The sequence below is a fragment of the Athene noctua genome, chromosome 2, assembly GCF_965140245.1.
Source record: "Athene noctua chromosome 2, bAthNoc1.hap1.1, whole genome shotgun sequence".
Classification (NCBI taxonomy): domain Eukaryota; kingdom Metazoa; phylum Chordata; class Aves; order Strigiformes; family Strigidae; genus Athene; species Athene noctua.
The window spans coordinates 53,144,942-53,166,631 of NC_134038.1; the positions used below are offsets into that span (position 1 = coordinate 53,144,942).

At 40.9% G+C, this 21,690-nt stretch overlaps 1 protein-coding gene across 1 annotated transcript in view; it reads right to left on the bottom strand.

Annotated features, from left to right (window-relative positions):
- Positions 1-21,204, bottom strand: part of YES1 (YES proto-oncogene 1, Src family tyrosine kinase) — a 52,935-nt gene extending 31,731 nt beyond the window's left edge. The window contains exon 1 of the mRNA XM_074899122.1: positions 21,006-21,204. The gene's annotated coding sequence lies outside the window, so the exon portion shown is untranslated. The remainder of the gene's footprint in view (positions 1-21,005) is intronic.
- Between the last annotated feature and the right edge of the window lie 486 nt (positions 21,205-21,690).

The window sequence follows — 21,690 nt, forward strand, 5'->3', positions numbered from 1 at the left end:
GAAGGAAGACAATTTCCATTTGATTTAAATGTTAAAGGTAGAAACATTGAGGACTAGGGGAAGATATTAGGGATTCAGCAGAAGTGTACATGTCAACCAAGTTATTTCTCAGTAACTTCCATGAGTTATTTAAATGTTGGTCTCAGGTCAGAAGGATTTAAGTCATGAATAATAACAAAGAACAAATTAACAATATTTTAAAAGAATTAATGCTGCCTGATAGAAACACTGCAATGACAGAACTTCTCATATTCGAAAATAAGCATGCTTAAAAGAGCTGAAATATGTACCTCACTGCAGATTTGACAAGCTCTGACTGAAAATTTTGGTAAGCCCAAGTATTTATTGAAAATAAATTTTAAAATTAAAAAAATTAAAATAATTCTATTTTATCATGTTCCCATAAAATAAGAGAAAAAGAAGAAAGTCTTGTTCCATATCTCTCCTGGAGGGTGGAGGAGAGGTATTTTAAGTTCTTTTTATGTAGTTTTCTTATTAATTTGGCTCTTCTTAAACGGATCTAAACTAATGGTTTACAAATACATAAAAACTTGTGTTTCTCACTTCTTGTAAACTTAAATAGGAAGCTGTATCTGAAAAAAAGTCAGAGGTGTTTTCTATCCAGCAGAAATGGGATTTCTCTGCTAAGCCTCAAATCTTCTAAACCTCAAAAATTCCTTAAGTCATCACCAGTTTTATAAACTTAATGCTTCTAAATGTTATCTTTCAAGCAGGAAGCAATGCAATACTATCACCCCACAGGTTAGCTTTAAGAACCAATTTAGCATATTTTTAAACACTGTCTTCTAGACTAAACACAAAATGAATCTGCTGAAAAACAGGTTCTGCTCTTTGGAGCAATTCGTGGATTGCTTGCTGCCAGAATCCACTGCTATTCACAAACAATAATACTAAGAGTGATGACCCTGAGGCTGAGCAGAATTAGTAGTAGTAAATCCCTCTACCTTCAGCCACCACAGGAGTGGCATAGTTCACTGGTGACTGGTCTAAAGACAGGTAAGATATACACAATACAGCACTAAACCTCAAATACACAGCAAGAAGAAAGGAATAACCAGAAGGCACTAAATTCTTTGGAACAGTCTATAGGGAAGGAGTAGGTAGCACTTCATATTTCTACCAAAGACTGGTTGTAACTCAACATGAAGAAATATTGTCCCCAAGCAAAGTCCTACTTGATATCAAGCGGACAGCCCACCAATTGCTCCTTATCACAAAAAAACCTGACAGGTTTGCATTTCCTGCTCCTACAACACTCACCATTAAACTGCCAGGCTAGGGATGAGGAGAATTATCTTGCCATTTCCAACCAGTAGAGACTACCAGGGTGGGTTTTTTTGTGTCCCCTCTTGCAGGGCAGGTATTTTCTTCTAGGAGTGCCTGGCAATTTCTATTTGACAAATGCTCTGCTAGTGTTAAGGGCTGCCAATGTGCTTCATCTGTCCTCCTATCTTCCTGTAGCATGTCACAGCTGTGACTTCTGACTTTTGCTATTTTTGTTAGAGAACTGAGAATTGTTTTACATCCTTGTTGGTACAAGTAAGGAGTCTACATAGTATCTGTACAGCATCCAGTTCTTCCAGTTAGGAACCTCAATAACCCTTCAGTTCCAAGTTTCCTACTAGTGATTTCCCCATAGCTCCTAGTGAGGAACTCTTCTTCCCCCTCCATGTTTGTATCTGGTGGAGGAAAATGCTGAACAGATACAGGTTTCTATGATATACGTAACCTGAAAAGCTGTTGTGAGTTATTTTCTAATCCCAAACTACTTTTCTAGAATGTTCAGGCTGATGTAGGAAATAAAAAAACACCTGACTTTAATGTAAAAACAAAATAAACCAAACCCAACAAACTTGACAGAGCTACATTAGCCTCTGATATGTAACTAAACATAATTAATACGACCGAAAAACAGAAATGATACAATAGCAATGGGATTGTAAGAATTTCTTATTTTTGATTCAGGTATAAGGATAGAGTCTGATGACAGGACTTGATCAGTCTGATCAAGAGGACAAAGTTGCCACAAATTATGACATAAAAAGCAGAGTTCCCAATAGGAAAGAAAGAGAAAAGAACAGGAGATTGACACTGATGGGAATCAAGACCTATAAACAGGAAAAAATAAGGCAGGGGGAGGGGGGAAAATGAAGAGTTTTCAAGCATGGCAGAATGAGCAAGCATGCCACAGCAAGCATGAAAAGTACTTAAAAAAAGATATCAGCCATTCCTAGTGTCTGCTCCAGACAAACAGAAACAAAAATTAAGGTAGGTATCTGCACTGCTACTTTTGGTCCTGAAAATTTGAAGGCTGGATCACCTTACACAGGCTTCCTATACAACTGGTGAGAGACACAGGTTCCTCTAGAGGAGCAGTTATTTTAAGGACACTTAAACATTTTTTTTCAGCCCTAACATTTAACAGAAAGTTTAGAGTAGAAAGAAAATTGTGTTATATGTCCTGCTCTTCTCATTATGCTAATCTCTGTCACCACCCCCCCACCCCAAAACTCAAACCAGTTGGTAACAAGACTAGTCAGCCTCACAGAGCTAGATGCTTAGAAATCAGGCAATGTGAATATACCCTACTTGTTAGGTTTCAAATCTGCCATAAAAGCGGAGCAGATTAAAACAACACAAAACAGGCTACAGAGTGCTGATTTTAAATCTCTGAAACCTAATTCACAGAAGAAAACAAATGACTTCTGCTCAACTGCCATGTCAGTCAAGCTAGTGTCCTTTTAAATAATTTCCTAGTTTAGACTAATGACATTTATATTCAGTAACGGACTTCAGGTGGAATTCATCTTCCAAATTTAGCCATCCATCTGGGGGTGAGATGAATCATGCAGTGAAAGTGCTTATTTCTCTCCACTGACTATAAAGGGAGCCTACAGGACTAGCTCACATATAGGCAGCCAGAGCTGGCATTCACCAACCTTCCTCCTGATAGCTAATGCTCAAGTTTACATTGCATAGCATGACTAAAGGTCGTCTTCTATCACTGAATCAAAAAATTAGGCTAGAAAAGTTTTCTTTCAACAAGGTGAGAAGCAGCACTGCCCTAAATTAGCATCTGGAATTAGCATAAGTTGTATGTAAACATTAGCAGTCACTATTTTCCCCTTACACAACAGTTAAGAGGTCTGTTTGAGGACAAATAGGCACACCTTTCAAAGAAAACTCCCATATCTCTGACATCTTTGTACAAATCTTAACACCTGTTGAATATGAAAGAACTATTTTAAAATATGCAACCACATACAGAAAGCTATCCAGAAACCCATCTTCAGAAAATGTTGCAAACTGGATGAAAATATATTAATAAGTCTAATTATTGCCTAAACTCAGCCCAAACGTTAAGAATGTTTCTACAGATAGCCGGGACTTAAGCTTCAAAAATCAGTGACACAGTGAAGTATACTACTAAATGAAAACAATCTATTAAGACTGAACCAAGCAATAAAAATCTGTTGCGACTTGTGCAGCTGCCACTGCTATATTAAATAGTGGCCTGTTGTTTCAAATAGTGTGAATTTTCTCACATGTAGTATTTCTGTCCAGTACAATGTCCTCTTAATATTACTTCTCCATTTACAGGTAGAGAGATCCCTTGATTATTTCAATAGTCACTGAAGTTGCAAAGAAATGTATTTTTATCAATAAGCTGGTCACATACAACAGAGAGATAGGAGGGTTTAGCATGTCTGGGGGAGGGAATCACTGCAGAGGAGTCTGAAGGGAGACCAGAATTCACCAGCCTACAGACAGACCAGACCATGCATTTGTTTGATCGAGACCCACTCAAAAACTCCTCTTCCTTAAACACCTCTTTCCCTAAAGGGCCTCTATTGTCTGAGGAGCGTGAGAGAAATGCGATTGGAAATGCATCCATTATATGACCAGAAAGGTATTATGCAGCAGTAAGAGGACAAAAATCATAGGAAATTAAGCCATCAACTGACACATACCTGCAGTCCTAACCCTGCCTTGAACATGACCCTTGCTTTATGGAGATTTTATATTTAGGTGCACATACAAGGTCACACAAAGAGAAGAATATGTAGCCAATAGCCCTAAAACACTCCCTAAATACATTAGCCCCCCATTTTGGGCTAAGGTTTGAGTGCCTGGTAGATAGGATTCTGGAAAACAAGTAAAAGAAATTTAAAAAAAAAAAAAAAAAGAGGGGAGAATCATTTACAACAAAGAAATGGCTGTACTGAGCAAGACCCAAAGATCCATGTCCATTCAAATACCCTCTCACTAACAGCAGCCAATAATAGATACCAAGCAAAGCGTGTAAGAACTCAGTAAATATATAGTAATACCTCCCAGAATACTCCCTGAGCCCCCAACACTTTGCAGAAGAAGCAGGATTTCCTGAACAAGAATCGGTATTTGCATTTGATGATTCTTCTTCCATGAAACAGCAGTTCTCTGCACTGATGTAATGTTTAGCCTCCTTAAATTCCTGAGGCAAGAAAGTCTATAGCTTAATTACACCTTCCGTTGAGAACCACCTCCTTTTGTCTGTTTTCAATTAATCAGCTGCTAGTTTCATTAGATACCTCTCAGTGTGTGCACTAAAAAAAGACAGTGAACAAACACTCCCTATTTATGTCCTATTAGCTACTGAACACTTTACAGGATTCTGTCACACCACCTTCTGGTCACCATTTCTACACTAAAGAATTCATGCTGCTCCTCTTACAGAGTTTGATTCATATTTGCTCTTCCTTAAAACTTCAACTATGTTCTTTCCGAGAAGATGACAGGGTAAGGGTGAGTGGGGCAGAACTATATAATTCAGTAAATTCTTTTTAAACAATATAATCATTATTCCCCTTTTCTTTCCTAACCATTTCTAGTGGCAATAATCAGCCTTGAGCTTATCTTTTAAGATGGAAAGGTAAGGTTGCTCCTTGCACCTTCAAATACACCGCATGAACCTATTTATGGGAAATTTCATCTGCCATTTTACTGTCCAGTTGCTGAGTACTTTCAAGTCCTTGTGCAATGCTAGTATCTGCCTTTATTCACATCTACTACCCACCAGTAAAGTCTGTGAGCTCAATTTTCATCTATATCTTTTATGAATTTGAACATCTGCCATTAACATAACCCTGGAAAAATGTTACCCAGGTCCCCTCTCTGCCCTGTTTACTCCAATTCTCCATTTCTTTTAGTCATTAATTTAACCCCATTAAGACCTTTTCCACTATCCTATGGCTGCTTAAGTTTCTTCAAAATTCTTTCGTGGAAGCCCTTGTCAAATGCCCTTTGAAAAATCCAAGTAAAGTGTTTTTGTCATATCTTACTTATTGATGCAATTGTGTTCAAAAAACTCCAGTGAGTTTGCAATGCGTGAGATCCCTTCATAGCAGACTCTTAACTTTTTCTCCATATATCATGTTTATCCATGTTGTCTTCATTACTATTTCGACTGATTTGCTTAGTACAGGCTTATTGATCTGTGTAGTTCCCCAGATCTCTCCTAAGGCTTTTTTTTTTTTTTTTTTTTTAATAAAATCAGTTTCACTTGCAGATTAAGACATTACAGATCATACATACATACATTTATATCTTGTCTAGATGTTGTGTTTGTTGCTTACTGTTGACCCAGCTGCTTGCTGTTTGGAAAGCTGTACTTCCAAGTGCACAAACCAGCCTCTCCAAAGACATGTGATCATTGGGGGTTTTTCCTTAGACAGTTTAAGCAGTATCTTTGGGAAGATCAGTACGTACACGATACAGATTTACTGTAACAGTAATAGTACAAACATTGAGTTTTATCAAAAGAACTCTCTTATCTTTCCTGTCTGTAAATGACAGTTCCATAAATATGTGCTCCTGTGCAGTGGTAGCCATTCTACTATTTAATAGCTGTCCTAATTACCAGAAAACACAAATGAGTTGTGGAAACACAGTTACTCATTTACAAATGAGATACTGTTCAAAGGTAAGTATAACTTTTAATGTCTTGCTAGAAGACTGGAATTGAGCACTTCTGCAGAAATTACAACCAACATGCAGGTGACTTGAGACAAGAACTAAACCAAGCCCAATTTCAGTATATACAAGTATTTCTATCCTCACCAATTGGGTTAAACTTCAGTTTTGTTTCACAAGGCTTCTAAGTGCTCTCTCTAAATTTCAAGTCCAAGTTAATCCAATTTTTCTTCAGTGTAGTGTTGACTTTCATCTTATTTTCTATTCATATTCTGGACCTGCTTGAGCAGGTCCAGTGGAGGCCACAAAGATGACCAGGGGGCTGGAACACCTCTCCTACGGGGACAGGGTAAGAGAGTTGGGGTTGTTCAGCCTGGAGAAAAGAAGGCTCCGGGGAGACCTTATAGCAGCCTTCCAGTACTTGAGGGGGGTCTACAGGAAAGATGGGGAGGGACTCTTTATCAGGAAGTGTAGAGATAGGATGAGGGGTAATGGTTTTGAACTGAAAAAGCGTAGATTTAGATTAGATGTAAGGAAGAAATTCTTTACTGTGAGGGCGGTGAGACTCTGGAACAGACTCTCACAGCCCAGAGAAGCTGTGGGTATCCCCTCCCTGGAAGATATTCAAGGTCAGGCTGGATGGGGCTCTGAGAAATCTGGTCTAGTGGAAGGTGTCCATGGCCAGGAGGCTGAAACTAGATGATCTTTAAGGTCCCTTCCAACCCAAACCATTCTGTGATTCTACAAAATCCAAAGAGAAATAGTTGAAAACAAGCAAGTCCCATCTTACTAAACTGATCAGGTGCCCTTCTGTGATGCAAGCTCAAATGCTAGGTTTCATTGTGACCATATTTCTATTGGTAATCTGTTAAACTTAATAGCGTGTTTAAATCCACATGCAACTGTTTCAGCTCCTTTTTCACCTCTGTATTTTGTATTAGTCTAACAGAAGTTTGTATTTCTAACACCAACACAACCACAGCGTTGACTTATCAATTCAGTATGTTTAGGAGGGAGAAAGCCAAAACCAACACATTATCACCATTGATAAAGAGACTGCTGGAACAAGCACAGCATTCAGATTCTCATTTTTTACAGCACTATGAAGAAAAAAAAAAATGACATTATCACAGCTGTTGAAAAACCACCTTTCCAAATATGAGATTAGACCATTTTCTTGACTTAAAAGCCTCTGGTGCTGCTCAGTCTTCCCAGGCAGGAGAGAAGTTACCAGTACCCAAATCCTTGACACTGCTGCCATGGCAGTGAGTAGAGGACACAATGGACAATAAAGCCATACACAGACTTGATATTAATTGCAGAACGCAAAGAAACCAAAGAGAACAATGCAGTTGCAAAGAGTTACCTCCCCTCTTCCCAAGTTGTCATAAGAAAGTTGGTAGAAACAACAACAAAAATCTGGCTGCCAAAACAAATAAAAATATTCTGCCTTTCAACACCTGTGCTTTATTTCAGCTACCACATCTACAATTGTGACCCTCTTAAATCCTTTCATGAAAATCACATAACAACTGAAGTTGGAAGTGACTTCCGGAGGTTGTCTACTCCAATCCCCCTGCTCAAATCCATGTCAAAGACAGCAAGTCTGTGTCCAGTTGAGTTTTGAGTTATTGCCAAGGATGGAGACTCCACAACTTTTTTGGACAACCTGTTCCAGCATGCCATCACCCTTACAAAAAAAAGTCCTACTTTTTTTCTTATGTTTAAATAGAATTTCCATTGACTCTTGTCATGTCACTGGACACTAACAAAAGGAACCTGGCTCTCTCCTCTTTATTCCACCCTATCAGGTAAGATCCCCCTGAGCCTTCCTCTCCAGGCTGAGCAGCCCCAGCTCTCTCAGGCTTTCCTCGTAGGAGAGATGCTCCAGGCCCTTGGCTGTACTCTCCCCACTATGTCCATGTCTCACTTGTACTGGGGAGCCCACAAATGGACACATTACTCCGGGTGTGGCCTCACCAGTCCTGAGTAGAGGGGAAAGATCACCTCCTCAACCTACTGGTAATTCTTTTCCTAATGCATTCAGGACACTACTGGCTGCCTTTGCTGCAAGAGCACATTGCTGGTTCATGTACATCTTTTCCACCACAAGCCCTCAGTCCTTTGCTACCAAGATGCTTTCCAGCCAGGCAGCCCCCAGCACGTACCGGTGCCTGTGATTGTTTCTCTGCAGGGGCAGGACTTGGTATTTCCCTTTACTGAACTTCATGAGGTTCCTGTCAGCCAATTCCTCCGATCTGTCGAGGTCTCTCTGTATGGCAGCATGATCCTCTGGTCTGTCAACCACTCCTCCCAGTTTTGTATCCTCTGCAAACTTACTGAGGGTGCACCTCTCTGTGACCACCTGGGTCAGTAACAAAGGTGTGTTTAAACAGGACTGGCCCCAGTATTGAGCCATGGGGTACATCACTAGTGACTGGCCTCCAGCTGGACTTCATGACACTGACAATAACCCTTTGAGCCTGGCACTTCAGCCAGTTACTCTCATGGTTCATTCACCTGGCATGTATTTCATCAGTCCGTCTGTGAGGATGCTATGGGAGACCATGCTGAAAGCCTTATTAAAGTCAAGAAAAACAACACCCACTGCTCTGCTCTCATCCACCCACCAAGTCATCTCATCACAGGAGGTGATTAAACATGATTCCCCCTTCATATATCCATGCTATGCTGACAGCTCCAGATCAACTTCTGGTCTTTCATATTTGGAAGTTATTCTCACTCCTGTTCATCTTTTCCAATCTAAGTATTTTTTTACCTGTTGTATACAATAGACTTACTTATTAACAGTTGCATATCTACTAATTGGGATGTCCTCAAAACAACTAACAATCTCATGGCACTGCTTAACAAACTACTTATTCCAGCCAGGCACTGAAACAACAATACATCTTTTTTCTCCACAAACGTATCTAAACCAGCAGCAATGCTGTTGCAGCTGTATGGCTTAATGATCTCAGAAAAGCAAGGAAAACACCCTCCTCCCCACCCCAAATATACTCACTACTTACTATTGGGAAAACACAAGTTTACCAGACATACCATCCAACAATCAGGTCTGTAAGAATATTTCTCTCCTTTAAACTGAACAACTAGTACAGCTCCCATATTTTGTCAGGCTCTTAACAGAAGTAGCTGCTTTTCCCAGATTTCCTGGCCTCCCTGAAAGAGACATCAGGAATTTCAAGGAGCATCTTCTCCGCATGTTTTTTCTTTAACTTCTTTCACCTTCTCTTTTCCCTTCAGAAGTGCAGTGAAGACATATCAGACCTCAAACTATGCTAAGAAGAGAACTGTGCTTACATTTATCGGGGAAGAAAGAAGGCACTGCACCAAGCTCCCAGCATTCGAGTGATGGTGTACCTAGAAGGCAAGCATCCTTTCAACCTCAGCTAAAATGGCATAAAAAAATTTTAGCCAGCAAAGCAAGCGATACTGTTTTCCCAAATTCTGTCCAGCTTTAAACATTTTCAGGTAGCGGATAGTCCAGTAGCTGGTTTGCCTAAATGGTAGCCCCGATCTGTATCTTATAGTAATGGCAGGCTACGGTTGAGGTTTTACACATCCAACTAAGTGTTTCAAACACATGCTGTGGCATTAAACTGAACTGGAAGAGCAGATTACAACACGAACCCCCTACTCTTTCACCAATTTAGTGATGTACTGCCAAAAAAGAGTTCATTTTAAAAGCCATGTTGTACATTTGGCCAGGACACGTCCACTGTAGTTCCGACAGACCAAGGACGATCATCTGACAAGTTTCTGGGGTACTAATGCTCTCTGCAGTCAGGCGGTTGACTAAAATATTTTAAACAAATTTGGACATACTCCCAATCAGATTATAACATTTTCCAGGCAGCTGAAGCCCTGGGCCAATGTTAGTTGACAGCGTCCATTTAAAAACTCTTTCACACTTGTGCAAAGTTAAATCAACTTGGCATCCTCTCTGGTAGGCAATTGTCTCCTTAAAGTATGAGCACTATTCATCCAAGTGAATTGCTGCATTAAGGGGACAGTTGGCCAGCATGGGGAGGACGGGATTGATTGACAATGCGCCTTAGTCACAAAGAAGTTGCAGCAAGAGTTTCTAAAAACCAAAAAGCAGTTAAGACCATGAATAGATGAAGCTAGCTGAACACAACAAAAGTACAGGATGTTTCTGGGAAGATGCTGGTGGTTCAATAAGCTTCCTAACTATGCCTAATCTTAAAACAGTTCTTGGGTCTTGTTTTGTAAATTTAGCATCTCAAGTATTTCAGAGAATTTCAGTTTACTATTTAACTCCTTAACACCAACTAAACATTGGAGCAGCAGTTATTTGTAGATTTTTTTTTTTTTTTCAGAGCTACATATGCTAAACAGCTAGAAGCTCTGTGGATCTGCATTGTTCCCAGGGAGGGGATTATTAACATTTCACATGTGAAATAAAAAGAAACATGGAACAGTATTTAAGGACTTATTCTAAGGAGATTACAATGTTCAAGCCCTTCTTCCCTTTGTGAAACTTCAAAGAGAACGTACAAGAAAGTGAGTGCTTAGGTCAAAACAATCACACAGACTTTTGAATTAATTCACGATCCCAACAGACACCAGAAGCACTGAAAGAAAACTTGATACTCAAGAGTGACAAACAATACATTTTACAAGTAGTATGGCAGAGTATTACAGGACTAATCACTATATTTGTGTTCATTTTTCAAATACTATTTCTTCATCGTTTGCATACACAATACAGGTACTATTGTGTAAAGCATAAAAAAAGATGCCAAAGGTGCTACTGTCTGCTGTGGAAGTCAGTGGGATTACTCCAACTACCACTGGCAAACACACTGGAGAGCATCCAGTCCAACTTTTGGTGTAAATGAATTACCCTCTTCCCACCTCAAAAAGACGACAGAAAGTTACTCAGGATGCCAGTCTGATCCTGAAAATACAAAGTAAGCCCACCAAGCCTCACAAAACTTGTCACATAAAGCCTACTAAATTCAACTGGCACATGGATCTCTTTTACCTACTTAAATGGCTTGAACATTTGCAAACAGTTTATAATGTGTTTGAGTTTTCTTGTGATATTTGTAGTCAAAAATAAGTGACATCTTACTGCTTAATGTAGTAAATTAGAATAACTGTACTAACTGGAAAAAAGTCTTTGATTCAATGGCTAAATTAACCTAGCTGTTTGAGCTAACAGATCCAATTTCATTGCCTGTAAAGGCAGGCAACACTTCTTTGTCTTCATTTCATACTGTAATGAAGTCTACTTCAATAGAGTTGCCTCCACTTATCCCAGAGGACAATTTGGTTCTTTTATGTAAAGCTAATCCAGCTCTCCCTAAAGTCAAGGGGAATTTTGCACTTGACTTCAGTGTGAAAAAGTACCAGCTCCCAGAGCAGCAACGCTAAAATATCTGTGAATAAAAATAGGTTTAGATTTTCCGCTTCCTAATTAGCTTAAAAAAAAAGCGCCAAACCAAAACCAATTGATTTGATGAAATGAACATTTTTTTTTTAAAAAAAGGAAAAAATCTAATTTCCATTTCAGTTCAAAGCATGTGAAAAGTTGTTTTACATGGCAATGTTTTTAAAAAGAAGATATAATTCCATTCAAATATTCTGACTGTAAAACTACTACCTAACGCATCTGCCTCGTCTTTTCAGTTTCAGAGGAACTGAAATGGAAAAAGTAACAATCCCTGAAGTCTAGGATGTACTTTAAGATAAGTAACAGTTTAATGCTATGGTTTCCAAGCTGCAGAAATCATGCAGCAGCAACACAAACTTTTCAATCCTCCATCAGTGCTGTTAGGGTTTCCTCAAGAACACTCACACTCTTATCAGCCCACTGGCTCAAAAGTTTTGGCACATTTCTGATAGGCTGAATATGATTTGATTCTGTCACCTAAATTATCTCGTTACCTGGCTATACCATACTACATATAATGCAGCAAACAGTGTTTACTTCTAAGTATTTGTATAACAACAAAAATAAAATGCAACAGACCTGCACCACCATGTTGTCATATGCTGACTGACCACATGCCATATTATAATGGAAAGTTAACCCTTCTGATGGCATTTTTAAAATATTTGAAGTGGAGAAAGAAGTATTTTAAAAAATTGTAACATCAATTTATATTAAGACCCAAATTTACTGTTAGGATAACCTATATTAAATTAAAAAATTATTCAAACTATGTTGTCAGCCACCACAATTTTAAAAAAATTCAAGTCACTAAACTGGCAGAGCTCATTCATAACCATGTGCCATCAGAATTTGAACAACTAAATACCTAAAGTGACATAAACCGCCACCACCCCTCAGTTAGTATTATTTAAGTATCTGTTCATTTGAACCTGAGAAACATTTAGGGAAAATAAGGTTAAAGGACAGAGGAAAGATTTTTCTTCCTATTCTCAAAGAAAACAAAAACCTGCAAGTATGAGATTTGCTAATTCTAACACCTTAGAGCTTTTGGTGACCAAAATTAATTAATAAATTAACATTCCCTTTTTAAAATAAATCCATCAGATTTATTTTAAATGTGTTTTGCATTTAGAATTGTTGCCTTCTATATCCTTATCTAAAAGGCAACATATTATTAACTTGTACCTTAAAATGTGATGCTGGTTATTTATACGAATTTCAATCAGAATTTCCATTCAAATGCCACTGAACACAAATCAGGAAGAAAAAAAAAAAAGGTCTTGTATATAAATCTGGTTCTCATTGCTTAAAAAATTAAGATATGTCGTTTAAAAGAATTATTAAATCACTTTATTATTACATCAAATACACATGCAGAAAATCCATGCCCCTGGCAAAAAGTTAATAAGATTAATGTAAACCTAATATATAGTTAATGTATTTTACTGACCAGTAAGACTAAACATCTTCCTTTGGGAAAAGAACGAAGAAGCACAGACGTAAAGCTAAGTTAAAATAATAATTCAAAATAACCATATAAAATCAAGGCGTCATGCTTGTTAATACAAGTCACTTTCCATTAACTTGGCTACAGTTTCACCATGTATGCACCAAATTTAAATAGTATTCTGAAGGTATGTCAGACATAAGCGAAAGAGGGAGGGAAGACAGGATGTAATCAAAGAGCCCTATATTTAATAACCACTGTAAATTAGTTCCAGAATATTTAAATAAAACTACTTGGTAGGACCAAGTCAAAGGTTTTGAGGGAAGTATTTTTTCATCTATAAACTATCACTTTTCTCATTTTACAAACATCACGATAGCCTGAATCAATCAGTTCTGCAGGTTTCTGCAGTATACAAGTTAAGAAATATTTCCTAAAATGAAAAAGATTGATATCTTTAGCAAATTACATAATATATGTAATTACTCAACAAGCTATTTTGAAAGCTTATCACTTAATAACCTCAACCACTATGATTTATGAATTGTTTTAAGTGTATAACTGCACTTAAAATACAGTACAGAACTGTACTTGAAAGCAAAAAAAAATATCCACGTAACTACTGCATCTTAGTCCCAAAAGCCATATACAAGTCAGCATTTAATTTTTGTGTCTTCTAAAGTTGAGAATTTTGCCCTTGCATTTTGCTCACTCATTTGAAAACCACAAACCTAAAAAAAACCCTTTTCCGCACCCTCTACAGAATATTAATACAATACTTACTTTTCAGACTTGAAAAAGTGTAGTGTGGCTGTTGATAAAAGGAATCTTAGGCAGGAAAATTTTCCCAACTGACTAGTAGTAACAGCTTGGGAATTATCCTGGTTTTCCCTTCTCTTTCCTTCATGGGTAATTTTTTTCAAAAGGAATAGTATTTTGCTCTATGCTTTAAGTGTTTCTGAATACAGTATTTAACTTTACTATAAAAGCATAATTAAACATGGGTGTCCACAGTGAGACTAGTATACTCTTCTTCTCTCTCCAATGCATGTTTTTCAGTTAGGTACGGATGAGCTGATCTGGCCAATACTATTATAACCTTTAATAATCCTTTAAACAAATATTTAACATCGGTATCAGTTAAACCACCCCCTCCCTCTCTTTGCTTTCAGGACTTTGTCACTCTATTAATGCATCTTCTACCTAGGACTTATGGTGGGGGTGAAGCCAAAAAACAAAACCAAAGAACATAATTTTGCAAAAATCCTCAAAATTACATACCTCGGAAACCAGAGGGCACACTTACATTTTAAGATATTACTGCTCTAAGAAAACCTGAATGTTTTTTATTTAGAACAGGCGGAACCAGAACTGCCATCTGTTGCTGAAAGAACTCATTCTGAAATTTTCCCTTTAACTAAACTACCAAAGACTTTTACTTGAGACATTAAGAATTTCTCCTGAATTGAGGGGAAAAATAAAAAAAATTAAAGCAATATTTGCCTAGATGGACTTTTGTCTGATTACTTAATGAACATGTACAAAGAGGAGAAGCACTGTCAAGATTTGGGATAAAAGACAAACAAACAAGAAAACCACAAGTCTTCCATCTCTATGCACTACGGGACAGCTTTCTCACAAGAATGATACAAAACTCACCTGGGCTAGTCATCATGCAAAGTAGAAAATGGTCTTTGACCTACGAATCTTATCTAGGCCTTGCATAAATTCCCATTAGGAAAAAAAAATTAAAATCCCTGTTTTCAGGTTCACTTGTCACTGAAGTATTGCAAGATTTTCTATTAAGAGAAATTACAAGTGCATAAGATGCACTATTACATACATTTGCAGTTTCATTATTGAACAATGGAAAGTCATGTCTCTAAGACAATGCGGAGTACTTCCAACTGAACTACTAGAATAGGACAGTTACAAATACTAAATACTATGTATCAACAAAACCACCAGTACTAGTAAATATTCTGCTGGTACATTCTGTTTTCAGCTCAAGAATGGGAAAAGGGACACAACTCACTTTTATCACCATAAACTTCCCACCCATTTCATCTCACCCTTGCTTAATCCTCACACGAATATAAATGCCACACCTTTATAGATTTTTAAAATGTGAAGTTTGCTATTAGTTTTGGTGCAGATTTTTAAGATGTTTGGAGACCACTGTTTTATACAAATATCAGACCTACATGCCACACTTAATACTCTGTTTCTCACAGACTAACCTTGTTAAACTTTTAACTGAAATACTACAGATTTTGCCTGCTAATATGCCTCTGAAGACCTCGGTTTGGAAATCAGTAAGGTAAGGTTTTAATCTCAAACTGCAGACACTCAGAACAGCATCAGAATCAAGGCAAAGAAAGGAGATTCAAGAGAACTCAAAAAATAACTTGAAAGGTGTATTACTAAACTTACTGATTTGTTTTTAACACTTTACAATGAAATACAGAACTTCTGCATTTATGTTCCAATTTCTTTCCTCTACCGCAGCCCTTTGTTTTCTTTCCCATAGTTTGGCAACTGAATGCTAGTTTCAGATAAATGTCTATTTTGAAAATGAGAATATTTTCTAGACATTAATTCTATATTCATTTTTCAGTGGAGCATGCTCTGCCCAAAGCCTTAACAGTGTTACTCATCTTTGAGGCATGTATTCATTAAGTTAAGCCTACTGAAAGGCCAGCTGTTATGAATCAGACCAGAAGTCCATCTAGCCCAAATAGCTCTGAATCAGACCAGAGATCCACCACTGGTCCCCACCACCTGTGATGCTGGGCAATACTGGATGCTCAGGAAGGGCACCTAAGAACCAGCAAAGCCTGTGGCCACACTATCCTTGACAGTCTTTTTATCTTCTGGACTTTGGGGTACTGTTGCTGGCAAAATACAGTATTTATGTTGAACAAGCTAAGCTGGTAAAAAACAACCTGAAAGCAGAAAAGTGTGGAAAGAAAGAGCAAGGTATACAGAAGGACTTTCTTTTGATTCCTCTGTGGTTACAAGTGTCAGTCATGATTTTAGTTTTCAGTAAAACGTTCTTGAAAAGCAAGAAGATACACATAACAGCTTAGACCTGTTTTCCCTTTGTCACATTTTAAGCATCAATATTAATTTTGTTATCTAACCATACTTAAAATAACTTAGGAAAACTGGATTGTTCACTATTAATTTGTTTTAAGTCTTCTTTTCCTGGCTGACTGCCAAAACAGTTATAATGCTATACAACTGCAATACACAAGAGATTCATAGTACCCTCTAATTACTCTTTAAATACCTCATGCAAGCACTGCCTTTTCTTACAAACTGAGAGGGCGTTAAGTACAGTTGAAAATTTCGAAACCTCTAGCCCAGACATTCTATTTTTCCTCCTGAAGCTGAACTTTATGGTCACCATCAAAAAGTTTGCCTGAACTATGGACAAACATTTGAAACGGGACTGAACATGAACTCCATCCACCACTCCAACCCTTCTTTTGCTACAGGGCCATCAGTCCTGGTAAACATACCCAAGACCTGACTGCATTTATGCTCCATCATTCACACCATAAATAAAAGACTATTACTGTCTCAGTTTTGCAAGACCAGAAGGTGCTTTGGGCATGTGCAAACAAAGGAACTTAACCGCACTGAACCAAAGTCTTCCAATGAGAAGACTGAGTTTAAATGTCTGATTAATGCCACAGAATGCTCCTGAAAGTTTCCCCGAAACAAAGTTAAAGGCCCTGATCTACAAAGATTTACTTATGTGGGTGTGTTTACTCAACTTCACTGTCAACAGAAATAAATGAAGTTATTCACTTTTGTAAGCCTGGTCTAGCTGATCCTAAAATCTGGATTGAAGGGGTGGCTCAACACTTCTGAAGAATCATTTATTTTTCCCAGACTTCTCTATAGACTTCTGGTGTGAAGAAAGCCACATAACCATCTATCTCAAGCCACAGAAGTTTTTCATCCCCCTGAAGTACCAACCTGAAAGACAAATTTTTCTGAAGTTCAGTAGCACCATCAGAATTCAGAATTTACGTAAACATTTAAGATACAGATGTAGTCAACATAAATACTTATTAGAGTCTCACACAACACTATTGTAATAGCATTTGCCTTCCAAAAATACAAAGATAAAATACAGCCAAGTTAGCTAAAAAATTTATCTGATTTCCTATGCAACATCTTAGAGCACTCAAGAAGCTGAAATACAGATGATGCCAGTCTGACATTTTAGTGGTCATTACCTCCTCGGCACTCTCCAACCATAGCCTGTAACATTACCTAATGCTACAGTCAAGAAAAATCGAAACACCACCCCAGTCTCGGCCACTACAGTCGATGCAGCCTTGGATCCGCTCTACCAATGATCCCTGCAGCAGTATCCCGCTGGGCTGTGGGGCTCGGATCTAAGCCAGGGCTAGCAGCCCTTGCAGGAGACCCTCAGCTCAGTGGCTTATTTCAGCTGAGCGTGACTTTGAACCCAATGACTTTTGGGACATGGCATGAAACCCAATGCTCTGTGCAGGTGCCTACCCAAAGTGACAACGGAAGGAGTATTTTCCATCCTATTTCCAGTTAACCTTTACATTTTTAAATAATGTGTTCAAATCTAAAGGAAACAAAACTCATGCGTAAGTAGTAATGTTTACTTATTTAATGTCTAGCATTAACGTTACTATCATCTTGATGTCTGATCCTGCAAGCAGCCATGCACGTTAACTTTACCTAAGAGTGCAGTCCCACTTGTTTCAGTAACTTGCTTTGGTGCCAGTTTCTGCTTTGATGCACTGGCACCATTAAGAATAAACTCACATAGGTGGAAAATGCAGTAATGACCTCCTAAAACCTAAAATTAAACCTGTCCTACAGTTAGTTGATAGCATCTTTTCACTATGACTTTTTCCCTACTAAATTCAGCATACACATGGGAATTTGTCCAGGTTTGCCTTCAAAACCTGGCAATTGATAATACAATCTGGAACTCTACAGCTCTAAGTCATTGGTTTGAATGCAGACGGGGACTGTAGTTATTGAAAGAAGTTACCATATGGCAACCGTAAAGCAGTTTGTATTAAAAAAAAAAGAAAAAATTAGTGGCTGCCACATCATAAAATCCATCACTATAAAACAGCACCCTACTGGCATTCTCAAGGAGAACGAAAATGAGATAAATGCTGAAAATGAACTATCTACTTGTATTTGGAGGTGGCTTCTCTGGGACAAAAACTAAACCATTCTGTTCCAGTAGTTTGAGAAAGTACATTTCTCCCTCAGTAATCAATCTGTTCCATCAACTAGCAGAGGACTTCCAGTACTAGAAGCCTGAAAACTTTGACGAGGGCTTCACAGAAACCAGACTGTGTATATATGCACAGAAGGTGTCCTATCTGAAAAAGGCTGCTTGATGTGACGCAGCAGAATAAGGACGCATTCCTAAAGTAGTCCTTGTGTTAATGCTGACACCAATTTTTAGACTAACATCAAGGTAGCTTACTCAAATTGCCATCAAAGTTCAAGGCAAAACAGCTGGATCGAAGAAGGGAATACAGATGCAATAATGTGTTTCTTTTAACGAACGGTTTGAACATAAGGAATTATCTATTGAAAATATACAGCTTTTGTCCGCAGATAGCACATATAGAAAAGTAAACCCATACAGTTACATTGTTCATAAAGTAAACTTTGACCACGTAAACTGACGTGTGCCAAACGGCAGACTTTCACATCACTGTCACATGACGGCCTTCCTTTATCAGAGCAAAGAGAGTGCCAATTTCATCCTTCACAAGCTGCAGGAAGTATGCAAAGCTCAATATAAAGAATATTCCGCTAGTGCAGAAGTGTGGTTCTCTGCCCTGCTACGTGAATATTGATTATAAAAGCTAAAAATTGTGAACTGCAGTTTTTCAGTAATTCTGTCTGTAGAGAAGTCTGGGAAAAAGAAATGTACACAAAACACCAAAGATATATTAAATTATTTTTCTAGTTATTTCAAATAATGTAGCAATTTAAATGTACTTTCAGTTCCGTCTATTTGTTTCATAGCCAAAGAACTATTGTTAGGTAATAAATATTCCCTTGAAAATCTCTCTTTATAACACAAAACGCAGATTAAATCTACCTTGGGCTCACTACTCCCATTCTGAATGAAGTTCTTCATGTTACAAAGACCGGTTCTGGGGTCCAGATATTAAAAAGCTATTGAAAACTGGACCAGTAGCTCTGTGAGCAGCAAAACCAGGGAGGCCCATTTCCTGCATCAATTTCCAGCTTGAGATGTGTTGACATAAACTCTCCTGTGTGCAGGTTAAGAGCTTTCTTCTACCTGGCTTCCTTACTTTCACAAATTTTATAGAAATTGCTCATCCGGGAGACCTCTGCTGCCAACTTTGTTTGAAATTGGCTAACAGCCAGAAGAGTTATTAGAGGGACTGATGGCACACACATACTGCAGTTTCATTTGAGCTGCACCTCCCGAGGAAATAAAGCTAACAAAACCTGTGGAATAATTACTGGCAATCACATACCAACTACACTCCTGGTATGGCTGGGTCTTTTTCTCTGAAATTCAGCACAGCTCTCTTTCTGTTCCCCTCACAGATGCTACCTCGTCCCAAAATTAACCCCGGCACCCGGCCTGTGAAAAACACACCAATAATCTCCGCTCCATGTTTAGCGGGAACCTTGTGCAGCTAAATTTAAAGCCATGTATCAGAAACATGAGTGAAATTGCAATTTTTATATGCACGAAGCCTGCAAAAACATAGCGTTAGGGCAAAGCTGTACTACCTACTGACAGAGATACCACAAGTGTAACTGACAAGGCAATTTTATCAGAAACCCATCTTCTTCACGGGCTTACTTTCCAAAAATGAAAGAAAAAGACGCTAAGGTAAACTTTTGTATTTTGCTTCCCCGACTAAAGGTCAATTTTGCTTGCACAATTTTCCTGAAACTTCATTCAGCCATCTATGAGTTATTGAGAGAAATACAATACACCTTCCTTGGCAACACACCATAAGTTTTAAACTGGTTTTGGATCATTCGGCCAGTTTAAAGAAATCCAAACGTCTACTTTTTAATGAACGAGCAGCCTCCGCTTTGGGTTAAATCCAGCGGGTACATCTGAACACGCTTTCTTAAACAACCTGAGGTTCGGAAATATTTCTATCCTAGTTTTCCCAGCGCAAAGCGGCCCGTACCCACACGCGTAGCAGACACGGGGAACAGACCGTTCCGAAGTGAATGCGATAAACCCGACCGTTTGCAGTATTGTACAATGGAGAAGCCGCCACGCCGGCCCTCGGCCCCAGGGATGTGCGCGCAACTTCCCGCGCAGCACGCCTGCGGGTCCGCACAGCGCGGAAAGTTACGCGCAGCCTCCGCAGGGATTGGGGCCTCCGTGTGTCCCGATACATTTGGTTTAACGCGTGGGGAAGGCTACGAGGCTTGATGAAGTGTGACGATCAAACATTTAAATTAATGACTCAGAAATTTAAAGCAGGCGCGTTCCTGCTCGGCGCAGGGATACAAACCGGAACAGCGAGGAGAGAAAAAAAAAAAAAAAAAAGAAAATAATTCCACGCAGGCCAAGCTACGGGCGACTCGCAATTTCCTGGATTTTCCCCTTTTACATCCTGCGACCGCGGCCGGCGGTGCCGGCGCTCGGCTGTCTGCGCCCGGGCGCTGAGCCGGGACCGGCTCACTCCGCTCACCGGCCCGGGCGGGGAACGAGCGACCGCCCGCGATCGCGGCAGCCGGGCGGGAAGGGGCCGCGGCGGGAGTCCGGCGGCGGGGGCCTCCCCTCACAAACTTACTTCCATCCGCCCGCCCCCCGCAGCCAGCCCGGCCCAGCCCCGGGCGGCCGCGGCTCCCCCCGACCCCTGGCCCCGCGGGCGGGGGCTCGGGCCCAGGGGAAAGTTGCTCAGAAACTTTCTGTGGAGAAAGGGGCCGGGGGGGGGGGACGCCCCCTCCCTTCCCCGTCCCCCCCTCCCCCGGGGCGCGGCGGCGGGGCCGCCCGGCGGGGAGAAGCCGGGGGCGGGCGGCCGGGGCCTAGCGCCTCGGCGGGCGCCGCCGCCATCGCGGCCGCCTCTCCCGCGGGGCGGGGGAGCGGGGACGCGGCCGGGTCCTCACCTGCCTCTCCGCGGCGTGGCGGGTGGGAGAAGGAGGGGGGGAGGGAAGGAAGCGGGGCCCCCCCCGCTCCTCCCGGAGCCGCGGCGACCCGGGGAGGGAAGGGGGGGAGGAGGGGAAGGGAGGAGGGACGAGGAGCAGGAGGAGGGAGCCCGGCGCTCCGGTGCGTGCGGGGAGCCGGAGCCTCGCTGCGGGAGGAGGAGGAGACTCCCCGCCCCTACGGCCGGGCTCTCCGGCGGGCACCGCGGCCCCTCCTCCGCCGCGCAGCTGCCCCCGCCCCCGCTGCCGCCCCATGCGCCCCGGGCCCGGCTCCGGCTTGCCGCGCCTCCCGGCCGGGGCAGCGGCCCCACGCCCGACTCGGAGGCTGCGGGGAGGAGCCGGGCGGCCCCCGCGGAGCCGGGCTGGCGGCTGCCCCCTCCTCCTCCTCCGCGCCGCTGCGCACGGAGCCAACATGGTGGCGGAGCGGCGGGCGTCCGCTCCCCCAACGGCGGCGGGGAGGGAGCCGGGGCTTGCCCTGCCCTGCGCTGCTCTGCCCTGTGCTGCCCTGCGGCTTCGGGGGCGAGGCGTGGGCCGAGGGCAGCCGCCTGCCCCCGTCCTTGTCTCCCGGGGCTGGGCGGTGGGACCTTTGGCGGGGTAAATGGCGGGGGGCGGCCGAGCCGCTGGGCTGCTTCCCCGCTTCCCGCCGTGT